General features: G+C 44.7%; 1 protein-coding gene across 1 annotated transcript in view; it reads left to right on the forward strand.

Annotated features, from left to right (window-relative positions):
• LOC119648659 (phosphatase Herzog) overlaps positions 1 to 19,313 on the forward strand; it is a 231,683-nt gene that overhangs the window by 81,552 nt on the left and 130,818 nt on the right. The window lies entirely within an intron of this gene.

Below are 19,313 nucleotides of genomic sequence, written 5' to 3' on the forward strand. Positions count from 1 at the left end.
TGTACCATCCACCAGCTGTTACTTGGTGGTCTCAAATACCTGGACAGCCTCAGGGGACCACACAGTCAAACGGGAGTCTCTGGTTTTCGGCCCAGAGAAGAAGGCGTTAAGGGTCGATTGATGGTGGGCGGCCTTGGACAGAAATGACAGTAGAAGTTCAAGATGCCCAAGAACCTTTTCAGATCCTTGACAATTTCCGGAAATGGGAAGCTCGAAATCACTTGCATCTTGACTGGGTCCGATTGGATGCCTTCAGGGGTAATCATGTAGCCGAGGAATTTCACCTGCGATTTGCATTTCTCAACGTTAAGTACTAGACCGGTCTGAAGGAGACGTTAAAAAATGCACTCGAGGGACTCTTAATGCTCTTAATGCTTAATGACTTAATAAGAGGAAGACGTTCCAAATATACGAAACAAAAGTGGGGTTTTTGCAACACAGAGTGGATGAATCTCTGAAAGGTTTGTGCCGCGTTGCACAGTCCAAAAGTCATCCGAATGGACTTGAAAAAGTCCAAAAGGTCTGCATATTGCTGTTTTCGGAATGTCTTCGGGAGCTACAGGGATCTGAAGGTATGCCTCGACTAAGTCTAAGGTCGAGAAAATACAGCAGTTTGCGATAGAGTGCATAAAATCGTGGATAAGTGGGATGGAGTATCGGTCTGGAATCAACTGAGCATTAAGACGTCTGTAGTGGCTACAATGTCTCCATTCGCCATTAGATTTAGGAACCATATGAAGTGGGGAAGACCAACAATTGTCTGAAGAAATTTTTCGAACTCTTTGCACGCAACTGCGAGTTTCTGCGGTGGTGATGGATGCACCTTAGAAAAGATCGTGGAGCCAGTAGTGTTGATGTGGTGTTGAACATCATGCTTAACAGGCTCAGAGAGACTATGTTCGGTAGGTAGTGATGTAGCGTATTTTTGAAGAAGGCCGCGAATACCTGGCTCGGCAACGTCTTCAAAAAACGATGGAAAGAGTACTGTGTGAGCAGGATAAAATTTTTCCTGATGACTTAAGAGGAATTGTTAGATCCACTAGCAATCCATAGTTGCGCAGGAAAGCCGGGCCTAAGATGGAAATGTTGGTGTCCGAGATAATGAAGCACCAAGAAAACGCCTTAAACTCAAGTCTACCTGCTTAAAGCCATACGTGCGGATCAACGAAGAGTTTGCTGCTGCGAGTTTCAATGATTGCGATATTAAATTGTTATGCCGGGATACGGGAGGAACCGAAACGTCAGCGCCTGTATTGACCAGGTAGTTGCGCCGTGACAAGGAGTCGTAGATTGTGAGGCGACATGGTACTAAATTTTGGGTAGCAGTCGCCAGAACTCCCGGCAAGTCTGATTTGTTTGGCGAGGAATTGCAGGGGTTGGTACATTTTTAGTCTTTTTGGTGAACCTCCAATAGTGCCAGCATGCCCCGGTACTTGTCGAAGGTCCCGATGATCTACTAACCGATCGCCCATTTCGGGAAGCGGATCTAGACCTTGATCCAGTCCTATTCCCCGAACGCTATTCACCGACGGCCTCTACCAACTCAGAGTCGGTGGCTGTTAATGCTGCCACCATCTGCTACTGCTGATCGACCTGGCTTGAGTTGTCGTAATATTCAACCATGGAACGCATATAAACCTCATGAACTTTGTCCGCGATTACGGCTAACGTATCTAGAGACCTTGCATCCGCACATGCCAGGATGGCTTGTATGGTCTCCCGAAGCCTCTGCAGCCACAAAGACTACAGAAGCTCGGTGCCGACTTTGTTACCATTCAACTGCGGTCACCTAGCATTATATCTGTCAGTAAGTGGTTAAGCGCTGTCAAAAATTGTTTTTCTATGTTGCAAATTGTTTTTCGATGCAAGTTGCTGGCTCCGCCACAATGTCACACTACAGCCGCGGTTTCTGCTGGCTGTCATACGTTTACTGGTTGTGTGTCACCATACTTCTTCCTGAAATTGATAATAGCTGCGCCTCTAGTACGCCTTGCAATTTGACCTACTTCACTAAGGTGCAGATTTTGGTCTCAGATATAACCTCGTCTCGTTGTCGACTGAATGAAGATCTCATGCTTTTGGACACGCATCCTGGCATTCTTAGGAAGCTTGATTACGGAAACTTTCAACTTTAACGTCTCCGGGCCTTTTTCTAGTTTTAGTTTGCACTGATTTTGCTACCATTTCTTCTCAGGTCTTTCAAATCGGACTCAGTTTCAATCTACTTCAGTATGCTCCCGTAGGATATACTGTCTGTGTTTGAAATGACAACTTGGGCGAAATCTCACCTTCTCTCTCTTTTTCTTACTCGCTTTTGGTTGAACCTTAATCGATCTGTCAAACACATTTGATGTGGACGTCGGCTGACTTGTTCGTAGTTGCAATTTTAAGCGTCACCTTTCCATCCGCGGAGGCTCTGGCCACTTTTTTTACAGGGGAAATGACACGCATTTTCCCTTCTTAGGAATCTGTTAATTGACAAAAGGCTCCTACTTCTTTATTTGCACCCTATGCCGCTCGCATAGTCCCATTTGCATGGGTATAACGGGTATATGTTGCCTGCAATATTGAGGTAGATGGAGTTTTAAGCCGTCCCTTTGGCTCTCTCTCTCTCTCTCTCTCGTAACTTTTTACTTAGGACTCTGTGGCTTTCACCATATACTTAACTGCATGGTGAGCACTGTGCTTATCTTGGTAGATTTTAGCTCCAAGTAGGTTGAATAATGTTTGGGTAGCAGCCTGCCAAAAGACGCCGAGGTCAAGCGACAGATACAGCTAGCGAATAAGATTTCCTCCTCGGTCCTTCCTATAATGAAATCGAAGCATGTGCACAGAAACCCGAAGCTCCGCGATTAGAAAACCATCGTATCACCGGTGCTATGCTATGGCTGCGAAACCTGGACCCTAGTCTAAGCCTCCGAAAATTTGCTAAACACATTCGAAAGGAAAGTCCTTCGGCGAAATTTCGGAGCAGTTCGCGACCGTGATGGATGACGCAACCGGTACAAGCATGAGTTGTATAAACTGTACGATGAGCTAAAAGTCCCGCAATTCGTTAAACTACAACGCCTTCAGTAGGCAGGGCATGTAAAATAAATGAGCGACGATCGTATGCCTAAAAAGGTTATGAATAGACGACGTGTCGACGGAGCGAGACTACGAGAAAGACTTAGAGCACAATATATACGGACGCCGAGCTGGGCTTCTAAATTGGAGGACGCGGTCGCGTATCCGAGATAATTGGAGGATCACGATCCAGCCGGCTAGGGCCCGACGTCGGTCTATAGTGCCACGATGACGATGATAATTGGATGGATTTCATAGACGAGGCAGGTCAACAAGCGTATACCTGTGTGCTATGTACTTTGTCTCACACCGTTTATGGGCAAGTTTTTTCACATTTCTGATGGTTAGACCAAAAGGGCTGTGCAAAGGACAACCAGAACACAACACCAAAATAGAGGACGAGAAAAATAGGAAACTTACAGTCTTTTGGAAGTGAATAAACAGGTTCCATGCTGACTGCAGTTCGTCGTTGGTAGATCGCTTAACCATTGTGACATCTAACGCTTCAACGGGGTACGTCAGTCATTAGAACACGATCCAAAAAGTTGACTGACGATTTCATCCAAAGCAGAGGTAACTCTGTATAATCAGACGCTTCTTCACCTTCGATTTGGGAACAGTGTGCCAGAAAGCGGTACGCTCCATCATCAAGTCGATGTGAACTTAGGACTTCTTCACTCCTCAAAAAAAATGTTCTCTTCGGCTTAATTTAGGTCTGCACACGACGGATTTCACTTGAATATAATTCGCACTCACGTCGTGTTTGCCTGTTCTCGATCCTGACCTGTGAGATGGAGTTGGTCGTAGTCATCTTCGTCAGTCGTACTAGTTTAGCTGGTATACCAAATTGCAGCATTGTGTTGTACATTACTCCACGATCTATACTGCCGTATGCTTGCTTAAAGTCGATAAAGATCTGGTGCACGTCAACGTTGTATTCCCAGCATTCCCAGATTAGTTTAACGGTAAAAGGGTGTGGGTCGACCAGGCCTGAAACTGCCTTGATACTCGCCCATGAGTAGTTCGGCGTATAGTCTTATTCCATTCCCCAGAATTTTCGTCAGTATTTTATAGGACGAACAGACTAGTGAACTGCCTCTGGGGTTTTTATAACGCAATCGATCTCCCTTTTTGTGGATGGGACAAGTGATGCTTCTGCGCCAGTCTTCTGGGATCTCCTCGTCCTCCCAGATTCGCACCAGATTTTAACAGCTCGGCTGGTATCTCCTCCGCGCGCGACACTTTGTTTGATTTCAGTGATCCTACGCTGAAATAAATGCCTCTGCTGCCGGAGAATGAGTAGTGGGGCCAGGATCACCAATACAGCCATCGATTTGGATTACTTGTATAGGGGCGCCAGGTGTGGGATTCAAAAGTCCTTCACAATAGGATGCCCAGTCTGTAGGCTTCATTCTTTGTGTTGAGTCATATTCTGCATTTGCCGTCAAACCAGTCAATTTGCGTTCGCAGGGAATTGTATCCTACGACCTTCTCAGGAGTTTAACAGATGCGAAGATTTTGGTAAGGCTGATCCTCGATTGGTGTACTCCGGAGATTCTGGACCGGTATGTTGCCTTCATCAAGTGATGGTTTTAATCGCAGTTTGCTCCTCGATAGGATCGTGCATCCAGTACACTGGACGCCCATCTTTTACCAATGAAACCGTGGTCAATTTGGTTGACGGTATATGCGTCTGATGATTTCCAGGTATGTTTGTGAATGCGTCGGTGCAGGAAGCATGTGGAGCTTACGACAAGATTTCTACTGTTGGCGAAGTCAATTAATCGTGGACCGTTATGATTGTATTTATTATGGAGGCTGTGTCCTCCAGTGGTTCCCCGATGCTAGCTTTCGTTTCTGATTTTCACAATAAAAGCCACAATAGTATTTTGACATCGTTTGATGGAATTGAGTCAAACAGTGTCTCCAGGCCTGCATAAAACTCGTCTTTCAGTGCATCTTCTTTCTTCGGGGCATACACGTTGATTGGCCGGAGGTTGAAAAAACGAATCCTGATGCGAATCGCAAATTTCGTTGATAGGTTTGAAGTCGATGACGTGCGGCTTGACCTGTTTGCTCACTATAAATGCAACTCCAAACTCCTTGCAATCCGATGGTTTGCCACTTTTGAAAATTGTATCGCTACCAATCTAATTTGTTTCCTGGACAGCAATCATGCTCAACTTGTAAATCTCGACCTGTTGAAGAAGGATCTCGACGGCCCCTGGTTTGCTCAGGGAGCGTACATTCCAGGATCCGAAAGAATAGTCTGTCAGACGTTTGCTTGGTCGTCTTTGTTTATCCGTCCAATTCGAGGCAAATGTCAAGAAACTTGGACTTGACATGGAGTAGTTTTTATATGGATTGGTTGTCGGCCTATTGCAAAGCCCTATCCGGGGTGGCCTCGGTGATAGCTGCTTAAGGTGGTTCGAAACGTGCCAGAGTTGACACAACTATGTTGCAGGTCTGGCTACGTAGTTCATGACACCCTACTCACGGGAGATGCTTAGGTGTAACTCAGCGATTCAGGCCATAACTGCCTCTCCCTCCTCCTTTGTCAACCATGGTTTAGGACAGGCTAAGGTGGGCAGCTGCAATTCGCGGGTAGATTAGATTAAATTTTTTGAAGCAAAGTTTTTCCGTTCGAATTTGCGATGAATGTCTTCCAAAGGAGTAGTTCCATTAATCCAGTCCCACAAATAGTCCTAGCCTAATTCTATTAATTTTTGTGAGGCAGATGTTGAGACTGGAGGTGGAGCAGTTGCTGTGAGGTTTGAAAGCGAGAGTGATAGTGACAAAGTTAGGGAGAGAAGAAACCTCTCAGGGATTGAACAGGAGAGAGTCTTTGCGTGGTATGCGGACTTTCAAGCATTGTTAAACCGAGGGTATACTCAGATTGTCATTGTAAAAATTGAACTCTATCTTCAAAAAAAAAAAGACCATTAAACAAAATTCAAATAATCGACCGTAGTATTCTGCCTTAGGGTTATAGGTAGTCAGGGGCTATGCAAAGACTCCAACGACCGCGGGGTCAGGTCCTGTGCTCTGTACTCTTTGAGTTTCAAATGACGCTCTTTCGATGGTACGCGACGCCAGATCAGCCCTTGACGTAAGGTATCTCCAGGACTCATTTTGAATTAGCTTTTACTTTGAAAATTTCTTAGGTGGACACCTGATATATTAAGGCGGAGGAGGAAAGTTCACTGTGAATCTCAATAGAGTCACGTTGTCAGTTTGATTTTGTTTCAAAGTTGGATGAGCAAAATGACGTAGAATACTCGTGCAAGGTGGATCATAATTCTGTTATCTTTTACTCAGAAGAGACGTAATCACTTCCCGGTCAACTTAATGCCTTGCAGTAATGAGATAATTTCGGAAATGGAAGAGACTTTCCCATTTATCACTGCATTTATGCCATTTTTTTTGACAACCCATAGTTGGCGTGTCCTCTCCTGAGAACTGTTCAGTAATAACTTAAAAGGTCGTCACAGAGGAGAGGTTATAATTAGTCACGTACGTCATTATAGCACTGTGTATTCCTAGTACCCTGAATACGTACGTCATTCGTCTGTTGTTATTATTTCTGTTTTTTTTTTGCTCCTTTTCTCCACGGACACGTACATAGTACGGACGTTATCTCCATCCTGATTTTTATTTTGGTAACACGCTAACGTATTTGTCAATTCAATGAGTGAAAATATCAAGGACGACTGATTTTATTATTCACGCATGGTGTATGCCTTGCTTATTTTTAGCCAGCCCCGTCTGTGGGTCTGCAAAATTTATTTATAGTTGAATGGTAAGTCCTGAATGCCATAGTGTCAACAGAAGAAAAGAGACAAGATTGAATCTAGGAAAGGATATGCGATGGAAAAACAACATTGTGGAACCTGATATGAGTAGGTGGTGACAATGAGGTGATGAAGCATTGTTGGGGGTGGTTTTTGAAAGGATTGACAGGTTTCGCGGGGAGATATCTGAAAGGGTTCGTTTAATATTAAAGTGAGTGTTGCAGTAAATCAACGGAGTCCAAGAGGACCTTCGTTGAATCAATTTCGTCAATTTGCCTTATTGCAGCCAATTTGGGAAAATTTCATAAAGCCATACCATTTTGATGTGACATTGCTACAACTCCCCCAGGTGGTTTTACCCAGTTTTTTATTGTGACAAACGTGCTGTAATTACACTGCATACCTGCAGACAGTCAGATAGTGTTCACAGATGGACATGTCAACCCCCGAAGGCAACAACGTTTCTGCTTTAAATATTCATGTCTAAAATGTGACACGGAAATTTATTGAATGCATCAATTTGCTGAACCGGAACAGGCATTCCGGTCAGTGGGACAGAAAATACAGGACAGGTTACGAAGGAAGGTATACATGTGGAGGACTTACTCGGAGTTGGTAATTTATGAATACTTACTATTAAGGAGGGTAGAGTTTGGGGGACGTAAAATTATACAGAAACAGTAAAATGACATTTAATTATTGTCTGAACGCTGAGGTAAATATTTGGCTGGGAGGATATATTTTCATGCTCTGACGATCACAGGTCTCGGAAGCGGAAGGATAACGAGAAATGTTTGAAAATAGCTTTATGCCCTTAAATATGACATGTTTCCACCTCGTCAGTTTGAAAATAATCCAAGTCAAAGGGACATCATGAAATAGAAGGAATCGAATGCGTTCAACATCAACAACAGGAGGTCCTTTGACATTATTGATGCCAACATGACAACTTTCCAATTTGCTCCTTTGAAACCTTAGAAACTTAATCAACTTCCCTTGCTTCCTTGTTTTTCATTCTGAAACACGATTACAGCCAAGCGATACCTACCTACAATGGTTTTCCCCGACATGCTAGACACTTCTTACTAGTCCTCCTTTTGCGACAACAAACTACAAAACAAAAAGGATAACGAGATGAACTTTTCAAATTCCACTCAATGTTTACAGAATAGAAAAACACCGCTCCTTCTCCACTCGCTTTTCATTTGCTGATACGTAATTGGAAGTGGGTGCTCCATCATATTCTTCAAGTTATGATTGTCCTTCTGGAAATTTTCTCGTGGCAGCCATTTCACCTGGTGTGTATAACAGGTTTCCACTACTCCTTTGATAAGCTTACGGTAACCATGGCAAGTTTAGATGGAAAATGTTTGCGTGTTCACATCGTTCCGAGATCTGGGGCGGTGGTGTTTCACTCGAAATGTTGAAAAAAAAGGGGAAGGGGAAGGGTTTGTCAAAATTGAATTATTGCTACGTTGTTGTATGCCATTGGAGTCGAATTTCAAGCATTCAACAGAAGGAAAAGATATGCTCGTTTTCCGACTGTCTAATTATCCTCTTTTACGTTTCCTGAGTAACTTCGATTCAGATAGTCTTGGGTAGTGGTGGGAGTAAACTTCCTCGAACATCATTCAGGACGAAGTCGACTCTTCTGGGTATTTTAAACATTCAACGCAATATCAGTAGTTTTCCGTGCAACGTCAAAATTAAATTTTGTCCTTTGTCCTGAGATGGGGTGTAATGCAATGTACATGTCGGGGCCAAGGAAAAAGGATAAACTTTTCCATAGTATCCAGGACTACACATTCAATTCAATTACTTCCGCCTTTTGTGGTGCTTTCTTGTTGCTACTGTCTCCTCTCATTTTTTTCTTGCTTTCTTAATTTCTTTCGTTTTAAGGTTTTGTGTAAGACAAAACCTTATTAAAGTCGGAGTACTGTCTGTCTGTCTGGCTTGTTTTTTTTTTTTTTTTTTTTTTTTGAGGAGGTAGAAATCTTTAAAAGACACTGGTCCTGGACACACCAGCGTGTGAGATTTTTACCCACTAAAACCATCCCCAATTCCATCCCTGCCCCGCGGAACCACCATAAGGTATTACATCACGGGGCGGAGTCAGCTCATTCTAGCTTAATCCCATTTCTTCTATACGCAGCGCACGTGACCGCGCTTTTCTCCTCGCATCCCAATTCTCTTGATGTGCTAGCATTTTCGGCGCCAGATTTTCTGGTACCAGCACCTCTCCTGGAGTCTCCTCTAGATTCCTCCTTTCTTCCACAAATCTCGAACAGTGGAAGAATACATGCGCTGGGTCCTCTGGGACTCCATCACAATTTGGACAGTCGAGTGAGCTCTCCAATTTAAATCTGTGAAGGAATTGGAGATATCCTTCATGTCCCGTGAGAAACTGGATGAGATTATAGTTAATCTTACCGTGTCGTCTCTCCAACCACTCCTTGATGGCAGGAATGAGCCTGTGAGTCCTCAGAGTCTTTCCCGAGCGTTCCCATCGCTCTTGCCATCTATTTATGGATATCTCCCTCTCAGCGTTCTTCGTCTGCAATAAGGGAGAGATTGACATCGCATGGTCTATATTCGCCGTCTCATCTGCCAAGATGTCAATCGGCATCATTCTAGAGATCACGAATGCTGGATCATCTGAGACAGTCCTGAAAGCAGAGCATACCCTCAGAACTGTCCTCCTGTAGACTGCATTCAGTTTGCTAGTATTAACTGGCATCCGCAACGCCTCGCTCCAAACTGGGGTCGCATAGAGCATGATTGAGGTCACCACCCTGGCTATAAGCAACCTAGAGGTATGCCGTGGCCCTCCCACGTTCGGCATCATCCTCGTCAGGGCCATACTAGCAGCGGATGATTTATCACAAACATACTGTACGTGTTGCTTATAGCTGAGCTTCCTGTCAATCACCACCCCGAAGTATTTGATGGTCGACTTGGAAGTGATGATATGATTCGTGATGAGGACCGCTTCTGTTTTTTCCTCCGCAAGCGTCAGACCAGAGTTCTCTAACCAGCATTTGACAGCACTGATTGCCTCGTTTGAGTATAATTCAGCATCTTTGAGATGCTTTGCGACAACAACCAGCGTTATGTCGTCAGTGTAACCCACCATTGTGGCTTCCTCCGGAAGGGGAAGATTAAGTACATCGTTTTACATGATGTTCCATAGTAGTGGGCCCAATACCGAGCCCTGTGGGACACCCGCGGAAACAGCCTACCCCTGGGGTCCGTCATCGGTGTCATACCAGAGCCTCCTTTCAGTTAAGTAACTATCGACGATAGCAGCAAGATAGGCGGAAATACCAACCTTCGCTAAGGATTTGCGTATTAGATTCCAATTGGCCGAATTGAATGCGTTTTTCACGTCCAGGGTTACTACCACGCAATATTTGCTGGTACTACCCTTTCCGTGGATTGCATCTTCGGCCAAGTCAGCAACCAATTTGATGGCATCAATGGTTGATCTGGCTTTTCGGAACCCATACTGCCGATTTGAAAGCTCGCCTTGGCTCTCACCAACCGGGAGTAATCTATTATAGATTACCCGCTCTAACATTTTCCCCACCGTGTCCATAAGAAATATGGGCCGGTATGACGATGGTTCACCTGGAGGTTTACCAGGCTTAGGCAGAAGTACCAACTTCTGTCGCTTCCATGCCGCTGGAAATATTCCCTCGGACGTGCACGCTTCGAACAACTCAGCGAACATGTCCGGTCTGGATTTCACGGCAAGCTTATTCTTATTCGGTACTCCGTCCAGACCCGGCGCTTTATTGTCTCCTATTCTACCGCAGATCTCCAGCAGCTCGTCTCTGGTGACTGGCGGAATTGCTGTCACATTCAGAAGTGGTTCGAATGTGTCGGTGCTTTCCTCTTGCTGGGAGAATAACCCCTGGGTAATTTTCAGCAAGAGGGTGGGACACGTGATTTGCGGAGATGAACGGCCTCTGAATCGCCCCATCACGATTCTATAGGCGCTCCCCCACGGGTTTACGTCCGCTTCTAAACATATCTCTTTAAAGCATTCCCTCTTGCTCCATTGGATGACGAGCTTGAAGGTTTTGCCGGCTGCCTTATAGGCGCACTCTTTCTGCCGTTGATCGACTCTACCTACCACCCTCTGAGCCGCTCCTCTGGCTCGGTGGCAGGCTGATCGAAAACCGGACAGTTCATCATTCCACCAGTAGTTTGGTCTTCTATGGGGGAATGAGCACCTCCTAGGCATGGACGCGTCACATGCTTTGGCGATGCATTGAGCCAGATGGACGGTTCTTTCCGTAGAGGCGCCTGCTTTATCAGGTTGATCTAACCACACCTCTATGAAGGTCTGCTCATCCAAAGATTTTGCAGACCAGCCTGAAATCTTTTCCGGTTTCGGGCATGATAGCTCTTTGCCCTGAGGCTCGACACATCTCTCAAAGAAAATTGCCTTTCTCCCCACACCTTCTACATCGATCGGATCGATAAATGCTGCTGGAGCATACCTTGGCGAAGTGCCCAAACATGAGGCATTTAAAGCACCTCTTTAGTGAAGTCTGTTCTCTTAAACGGCAGACAACCCATCCAATCCGAACTTTGCGGCCGCCAACAACTTCTGCGCTGTTTCCACTGGTACTCGTATTGTGGCCGTTTGAGTACCGCCATAGGTTTTTCGTAAACTCACAACAGACTCCTCGATAAGTTCTTCCAACTTGAATTGCTCCTTCAGAGCAGTAAAAATTTCTGCTTTCGATGTTATTTCATCGAGATCCTTACATCGTATATAGATCTCATGTTTTTGGGCACGCACTGCGGCATTCTCCGCAAGTGAGTCCTTCACCCGAGTGCGAAAGTCATCAGCCTTGCCCACGCTGGATCTTTTCAGCTCGAACATTCTGGGTTCTCCGGATTCGATTCACATTTCCGCTCAGATCTTTTAGGTCGGGATCCGCTTTTACCTTTCTGAGTATCTCCGCGTAGGACAGATTGCCCCTACTGGAGATGACAATCCCATCTGGACGAGTTCGCACTTTTGCTTTTCCTTTCGCTTTTTTGCTCGTAACCTTAGTCCATCCATCGTCTCCGTTCGTCTTGGGCTTCGCAACGCTGGTCGACTTTTCTACATTCGCCGTACCTTTCCTCCTTCAGAGCTATTAGTGCTGGTTTTCAGAGTTTCCTGTCCGCCTTTTTTTTTTCTTAGGCGGCTGCTGATTATTCAAAGGATCCCCCTCTTTTTCCCGTACTCGTTTATTTCGCCGTGTTTCGATGGTAGTACGGTTAGGTGTCACTTGGGTCGCTTGTGACACTGTTGGTGCAGCAGCGTTCGGCGTATCCTTAGTATTTTTTCCTCCATCTGCGATCTATTATAGAGGACTCTAATAGCCCTCACCATAGGCTTTATGGCAGCACGTTGTGCTTGTCCTTGATGAATTCGGACAGTTCAACTATTTTTGCCCCAAGCTGGATAAAGTGTAATTCCTCCGGGTTGGGACTCCGCTCCATATAAGCCCCGACAGGGTTACTCCTTTTATACGCTGTTTCACTTTTGGCAGTTATTGATCTTGCCTGTACTTTATCCTTCATCGTCTTTAGCATTGGTGGAGATCTCAAAGTTGATGAGCTTCTTTTGAATGGATCCTTTTCTTGTTCCTGGAGCCCCTCTTGCAGTCGCGCATCTTGAACATATTCGGTGGGTGTTGTCACAGTTTTTGTCGTCCAACGATCCATCTTCAGTTCATCCTTGGTTGTTCTTGCTACTGGTGTTCTCGGTAGGGTCGTACTTCGCTTGAACACTTCCTTCTCCAGATCCAAATCACTTGTAACATTATATGCCAAGGTGGCCAAGTTGTCCACCACCGAGGCACTGCGGTCGAGGGATATCGACGACCGGGAGTCCGCTTGCTCACTCCCAAAAGCCGCCGGTACTGGGGTTCGGAGCTCTTGCACCGTAAGTTTACTCCTTCTCTCGTCTTCCATGGTGGTTTTATGTTCTGGGTATCCTTCCCATAGCCATTTTGGTCCGCGCACCAGATATGAGCAAACACTAGCCCATGCACAGTCAGAAAAGAAAAGTGCATGAGCACATATTTACACATCAATAGGTATGCCCCAATCCGCCAGCTGGGATCGCGCCTGATGGGAGATCTGGCCACTCCTCACAGGTTTGTCTGTCTGTGTTCTTTATGCATTGGAAGGTGGAAAGGTTCAAAACCTACCGCTGGCTCCTGCCACACGGTTATGTGAGACTTTTACTCACTAAAACCAAACCCTTCTCCTTCGTTTACCCCGTGGGACTGTCATTTCGGTATTCCGTCGCGGAGCAGGATCAGTTACGAACTGCGCCTTGTGTCGTTATTTGTACCTTTCCGCCGAAGCTCTTCCTTCCTCAGCAGATTGTGGATTGCCTTCATTAATTTTTCCACCGCCCTCCAAGCTACCATGTGGTCGACGATATTATCGGGTGTCAACCGTGCCCCAGCGTCAATTTCCGCCTCCGCTCTGTGTGCGGCGAACAACATGCATCGCCTCCTCCGGAATCAACACGCATGTCGGGCAATCCGGGGAGTCGTCATGCCCGAAGTGATAAAGGTATGCACGGTACCCTCCGTGTCTTCTTAGGAATTGAGTTAGATGGTGACTGACTTCACCGCGCCCTCATTTGATCCATTTTGAGACATCTCGAATAACCCTGTGTCCAGCGTCCTTTAGGCGAATCATCCCATCTTTTTTGCGATTCCAAAATAGATTCACTTCGTTCTAATTGCGGACGATAGGTATAGGACTCGCTGATGACCTTCGTTTGTCAAGATCTCGAAGGGGACCATGCCTGCTATCACACAGGCTGCTTCGTCTGATATTGTACGGTAAGCACACGGCGTTTGCAATGCACTTAATCGGTATGGGGTTGAGATTTTCCTTCTATTCGCTTCCAACTTCAAAGACGGTGCCCAGACTGGAGCTGCATAAAGCAAGATGGAACTGGCAGCTCTCGAGATAAGGAGCGCTTTGTGGCTTTGCCTAGGGCCACCTATCTTTGGTAGCATTCTTGCCAACATTGTAGCCACCCCGGAAGTGTTGGTTGCTGATTTTTCAAAATGGGAGTTGAATTTCAGTCTTTAGCCAACCATGACTCCTAGGTATTTCAGCGTTGGCTGCGACTATATGTGTTCACCAATCCTGGCCTTGGTAGACCTGGGCGCAAAACTGGGATGTATGGAGTTCCTTATTAAGGCAGGCCTAGAACGGATACCGGTTGTTGCGCCGTTGATGATGATGATGATGAAGTGACATCGATTTATGGAGACAAAATCTCAAAAGTTTTCTAGGCTATCAGAACTGGCATTTCAATGAAAAAGGCAATAATACAAGGTCCACAAAACTTCCACCCCACATTTTCTATCCGGGTCCCGTTTTTCTTTATAATTTTCACAATACCTGTCTGGGCAAGAAATGAATGAATGAATTAACAATCTCCCTTTGATTATGCCGATTTTTTTGTTGAAACTTCTATTCCAGCCTCTCGAGGAGACTTTAAACTCGGGGGAATTCCACCTTTTCCACCCGCCTTTTGTCAGGCCTACTTATACCAAACCAACTCTTAAACGAATGACGTCCACTTACCTTATCTGCGTAGAATTGCCAAGGATTAGGGCAATAATAAACTAACTGGAACGAAATCTGATAGATCCTAGCGAAACTGTTGGAGATGCTCCTCCTGACAATATTTTTACATTACCTAAACCTTGCTGAGTGACAAAAACACCAGAATCAATTTAGTACCCTTGAAAAGGAGCGTACACACACTTGAATACTTGAAGTCATCATGAAAATCACACAGGCAGGGAAGGGAGCAAATACTGTTATGTAGGGTTCATAGAAATCAGTTGGGTCCTCGGCAAGAAGTGACACAAAGGACGGGTGTATAAAAATGGGAAGGCTACTCCGCGCGGGGAATACAGAGCGCTGAAATCATATTTGACTGGAAGGACATCAAAAGTTAAACAGAATTTTTACATATCGAAATTGGTTTCAAACATAAACGAATCCTGGAAAGGAAAATATCTATATGTTTCCTATGGCCGGAGTTATACAATCCAAATTTTTATTAAAATAATTACCTGCCAAATTGTTATTAGAATATCCATCTAATGACAATCCAAAATTAGAACATCCTCCTTATTGACACCAAATAACTAGTTCAAGAAAAAAGGATAATTGGTTTCAATGTATAAATAAAGCTCATCCTGGAGCATCGATCAGAACAAGTTAATCTAAGTTTCTAGCAAGTCAAAAAAAGACCAAAATGACGAAATCAAAGCAACTAGGAAAGCCAAAAAGGATCCGTACTCGTTTTACCGAATCTCAACTGGAGGGGTTGACAGAGTTCTACGAGCAAAATTTGAAAGAATGTACTAAACTAACCAAGTCTGATTATGACCGAATGGGGAAAATTCTAGGATTAGACCCCCAAAAAGTACAATCCTTCATGAATAACCGACGTCATCAGGATATTGTGGCTGGGAAAAGAGCGCCGAGACGATTGCAACATGGACCACGAAGCGTAGATTCGCCAGTAAAAGCCAACAAAGTGACTGCTGCGAAAAGAACAATTCATTCAAATTCTATTCAACCAACTGAACATGAGGTCACTACCACGCTTAACAATTCAACAGAATCGGATGAATACAATATTCCGAAGGATGATTATGTTTTCCCCACTATGGTCATCACTCCGCCGTGTCAAAATTTTACCCAGATTCAAGGACCAACGCATGGTGGTATGTATCCGACGGTGAACGCTTACTTTGGCAATACTATCCAGAGTGCATACCAAAAGAACGCATTAAGTATGTATTCTTCTCCAGCGGGACCAACTCATATGACATACACGGATAATGGTCAAGCGCAAGGATATCATTATGATAGTTTTGATCAATTCCCCAATTTTTTGGCTGCTCCAAATCCGACGAAGGTTGTCGCTGGGCAGCCGTACCCTACCCATTCGTATGGGCACAATGCCCAAATAAATGGGTACTATTCCAAAGGATATGGGCACAGTGCTGATGCTGCTACGCCAGGTCATGCCTCTTCAGTAGTGACGGAATCTACTACTTCCAGTGAAAAGGCTACGAGCTATGGGCTTCCTGAGCTTATCGGCAGTTGCCTTGGGTACATGACCGAAAGAATTTTCGGAGATATTGGCGAATGAGGTTTCACAATAAAAGACTGACTAGCTGAATGTTAAACACTCCGACCGATTTGAAAATGGACCGTCTTCAAGGATGTGCCATTATAATATGTAATGTAGTTTTTATCAAATAAATAAAGGGTTTAAAATTTAAATCTGAAATTGTCTTGTCTTATGTCACGTTCTCTCTTACTGTCTATCATATTAGTAGAGCCCTACTGCGTCAAATACAAGAATATTTTGGGATTAGACGCTGTTTGTCTCTCAGCTCGTAGGAACATTGTCGGTGATATGATCTGCATAGCTGAATATATACGCTTGGCCACTTCTCAACTTTGTTTGATTGTTTTTGATCGATTAATAAAGTCCGCCTTGAATACAGCGGCCTCTTTCACAGTGAAGAAGTGCATTCAGTCCATCTCGGTTAAAGCCAGCACAGCAACGAGAGTCGTTAATTTTACTACAGAGGCCAGCTGGAATATAGAGGGATTGTCAAACCGATTTTTGGATATCCCTCCATAAACTTCAGTCTAAAGTACCTCCCTCATACAGAAAAACACTACTGGGCACAAGAGGAATCCGTTAGGCTAATATTTCTGACCATTCCTTCTACGCCTTCACCTCCAACACCCTATCGACTGTTTAAGCACTCAACCCTAGATAACTCCTGTTCCTCTGGATAGAGCTGGCCAGTTTTATAAGAGAGGTCGGAATCAGACTTTAGCTATTTTCTCCCTCTTCTTTCCTTATTTACAAATTTAAGGTGGTGACGACAGCTGGTGCCTTTTCGATTTCGCTTTTTGAGGTTTAAGGTGGGCTGCCACTATATGGTGCCTGGGCTGCGAAATACCTTCCACACTGATATCTGCACAAATAAAGTTAATAATAGTATATTACTATAATTTTTAGTAATTCGCTGCAAAACCCCCCTTAAGTTCATGCTAAGACCACGAAATTTCGCAACAATATAGGGTGTAACATAGAGCATGATGTTACCAAGTTTGGTGGAAATCGCACTATTGCTAACAAAGTTATAATACGTCAAAGTTGTCGCTTCTTTGCAAATTCAAGGCTATAAATGTCAATATCATCCGAAAGTGGATATTCTCACATAATATTGTATATGCATATATTACGTGCTACGTACTAAGAAATGCACAAAACCTTTCGTACCTGAAGCGTCCAGCTTCCGGTTTCCCGACTTGTTAAAATGTTAGATTGAATCTAGTTGTCATTAAGATGGGGATTAGGTGTTTTTTTTTGTTTATGACCATGTACGACCACCCAGAGAAACCCTACTAGCGTTGAGGCGCGCCATATTGATGCCAAAAGCTCCTAAGAACGTGACTTTTAGGCGAAAAATATGGGAAGGAAAACCTACCCAGTTTAAACCTTCAGAGTCAATCCGCGGGATACACAAAAGATAGAAGCATACACACCCTATCACCAGAAATCTTCCTCTTCTTGAGGTCCCTAAAGAATTTCTTACTTAGTATCCGCAGCCCACCTCTAACAACACAATAGAAGCCCCAAAAGTCCTCCGCTTTCCTTCTCTCTACAAATTTAACAGTACGATCTATCTATCTATATACGGGATAGTCTCCTATAAGCCAGTGCTCCGGTTAAACTGCCATAAGCGGCTCCCCAAATAGTCCCAACATATTCAGGCAAGCGTTGAATACGCCGAGAAGTAGGTCTAGCCGGTGTTGGAAACCAGTTTGTATACCATCAGGTCCTGGCGCCTTCTTACTTTTCATAGGGAGGATTGGTCCAGTTCCTTTTGACTGATCTGTACTCTGTCATTATCGTACATGCCTCCTCCCGGTCGTTTATCGACGTTTTCTTCCTTCACTTGGTGGTCAAAACTATCTCGGTTTTATGCTCTGTGAGCGTCAGACCAGTTTCCTCTAGCCAAGACCTATTTTCAAAAATTGCCTCGTTTGTAACTACCTCGATCTCATCAATATCTTGTGCCACGATATGATGCCAATGATTGTCACTCCTTTGGACAGTTGCAACTTTAAAATTTTCCGGAAAAATCCTATCCTTGTGGCACGTCATAAATGTTTCAGCGAACCACGTTGGAGTGTTTTGACGACCACTGTCAGTGCTTTACTCGGAATCCCGTCTAAACCTGGGCTTTATTTTCGGCAATCTTCTTCGCGGCTTCAAAGACTTCTTCAGTGGTTACCTCGGGATCTATCTGGAACCGGAAATTTTTGGGAAGAGAGTACTAATGATATCCTGCAGCAAATCGGGTTTGGTGATCGGCGGTGAGAGCTTACTCTTGATTGACGCCATAACTGCCTGGTATGCACCTCCGCATGGGTCGAAGCCGCTGCCTTGCATAACCTCTTGAAGTGTTCAGTTTTACTTCTAGAGGTGCAGTTCTTTCCTCACCTTCTTATATCGGTTTTGCAACTCTTCAGACTCAGGCTGGTTTCTGCTACGTTGGCGGTGTCTCCTGGCTTTAAGGCAAACTTTACGAAGTTCTTCGATATCGGCATTCCACCAGAAGTTGGGCATTCGTTTCTTGAGTACAGTGCGGCGAGGCATGGAAGCGTCACACGTTTTTGTATCTTTTTAAGAACCTCCGTCACATTTTCTTCTGTGTTTCCCACCGGCATCGCTTCCTGCAGAAGTATTTCCTCGAACATTTGCTTGTCAAATTTTTTGGATATCCAACCCGCTAATCCAATTTTTTTGATTCGTTTTGGTCCTGTTCCACGCTCTATTTGAAAGATGATAGTTTGATGGTCACTGTGCGTATATTCCTCGATCACCTGCCATTGAACAGTTTCTCGAGATATGTCCATATTCCAGGCATTTGAAACACGTCTTTGGCGATATCTGTTCTCGTAGTCGACAGATGACCCAGCCGATTCAGATTTTGCCAACAGCAATAGCCTTTTTCGTCCTTCCGTAAGGCTATTGTGACCGTCTGAGTACCACCATATGCACTGCGGAACCTTATCACATTGGGCTCAAGGATCGAATTTAGCCCGAGTTGAGCCTTCAAGGCCTTAGCCAACTCCGCTTTTGTAGTGATCTCATCTAGGTCCTTGCATTCGATCAGCATTGAGTCCTGGCTCACCTTTACTTCTGCTCCAGTGACGGCTCGACCTTCTTATGTAGATAGTGGGACTTACTCTCTCCAGGCCTAAGTTTAAGGAGCAAATCGCCTTTCTGTGTGTGGCTTTTCCGATTCACGTGTTCACTCAGGTTCAAGAGGGAACTGTCTGTTGTCGCAAGGTTTCCGCATATGTCAG

Source organism: Hermetia illucens, chromosome 2, assembly GCF_905115235.1.
Source record: "Hermetia illucens chromosome 2, iHerIll2.2.curated.20191125, whole genome shotgun sequence".
NCBI classification, from domain to species: domain Eukaryota; kingdom Metazoa; phylum Arthropoda; class Insecta; order Diptera; family Stratiomyidae; genus Hermetia; species Hermetia illucens.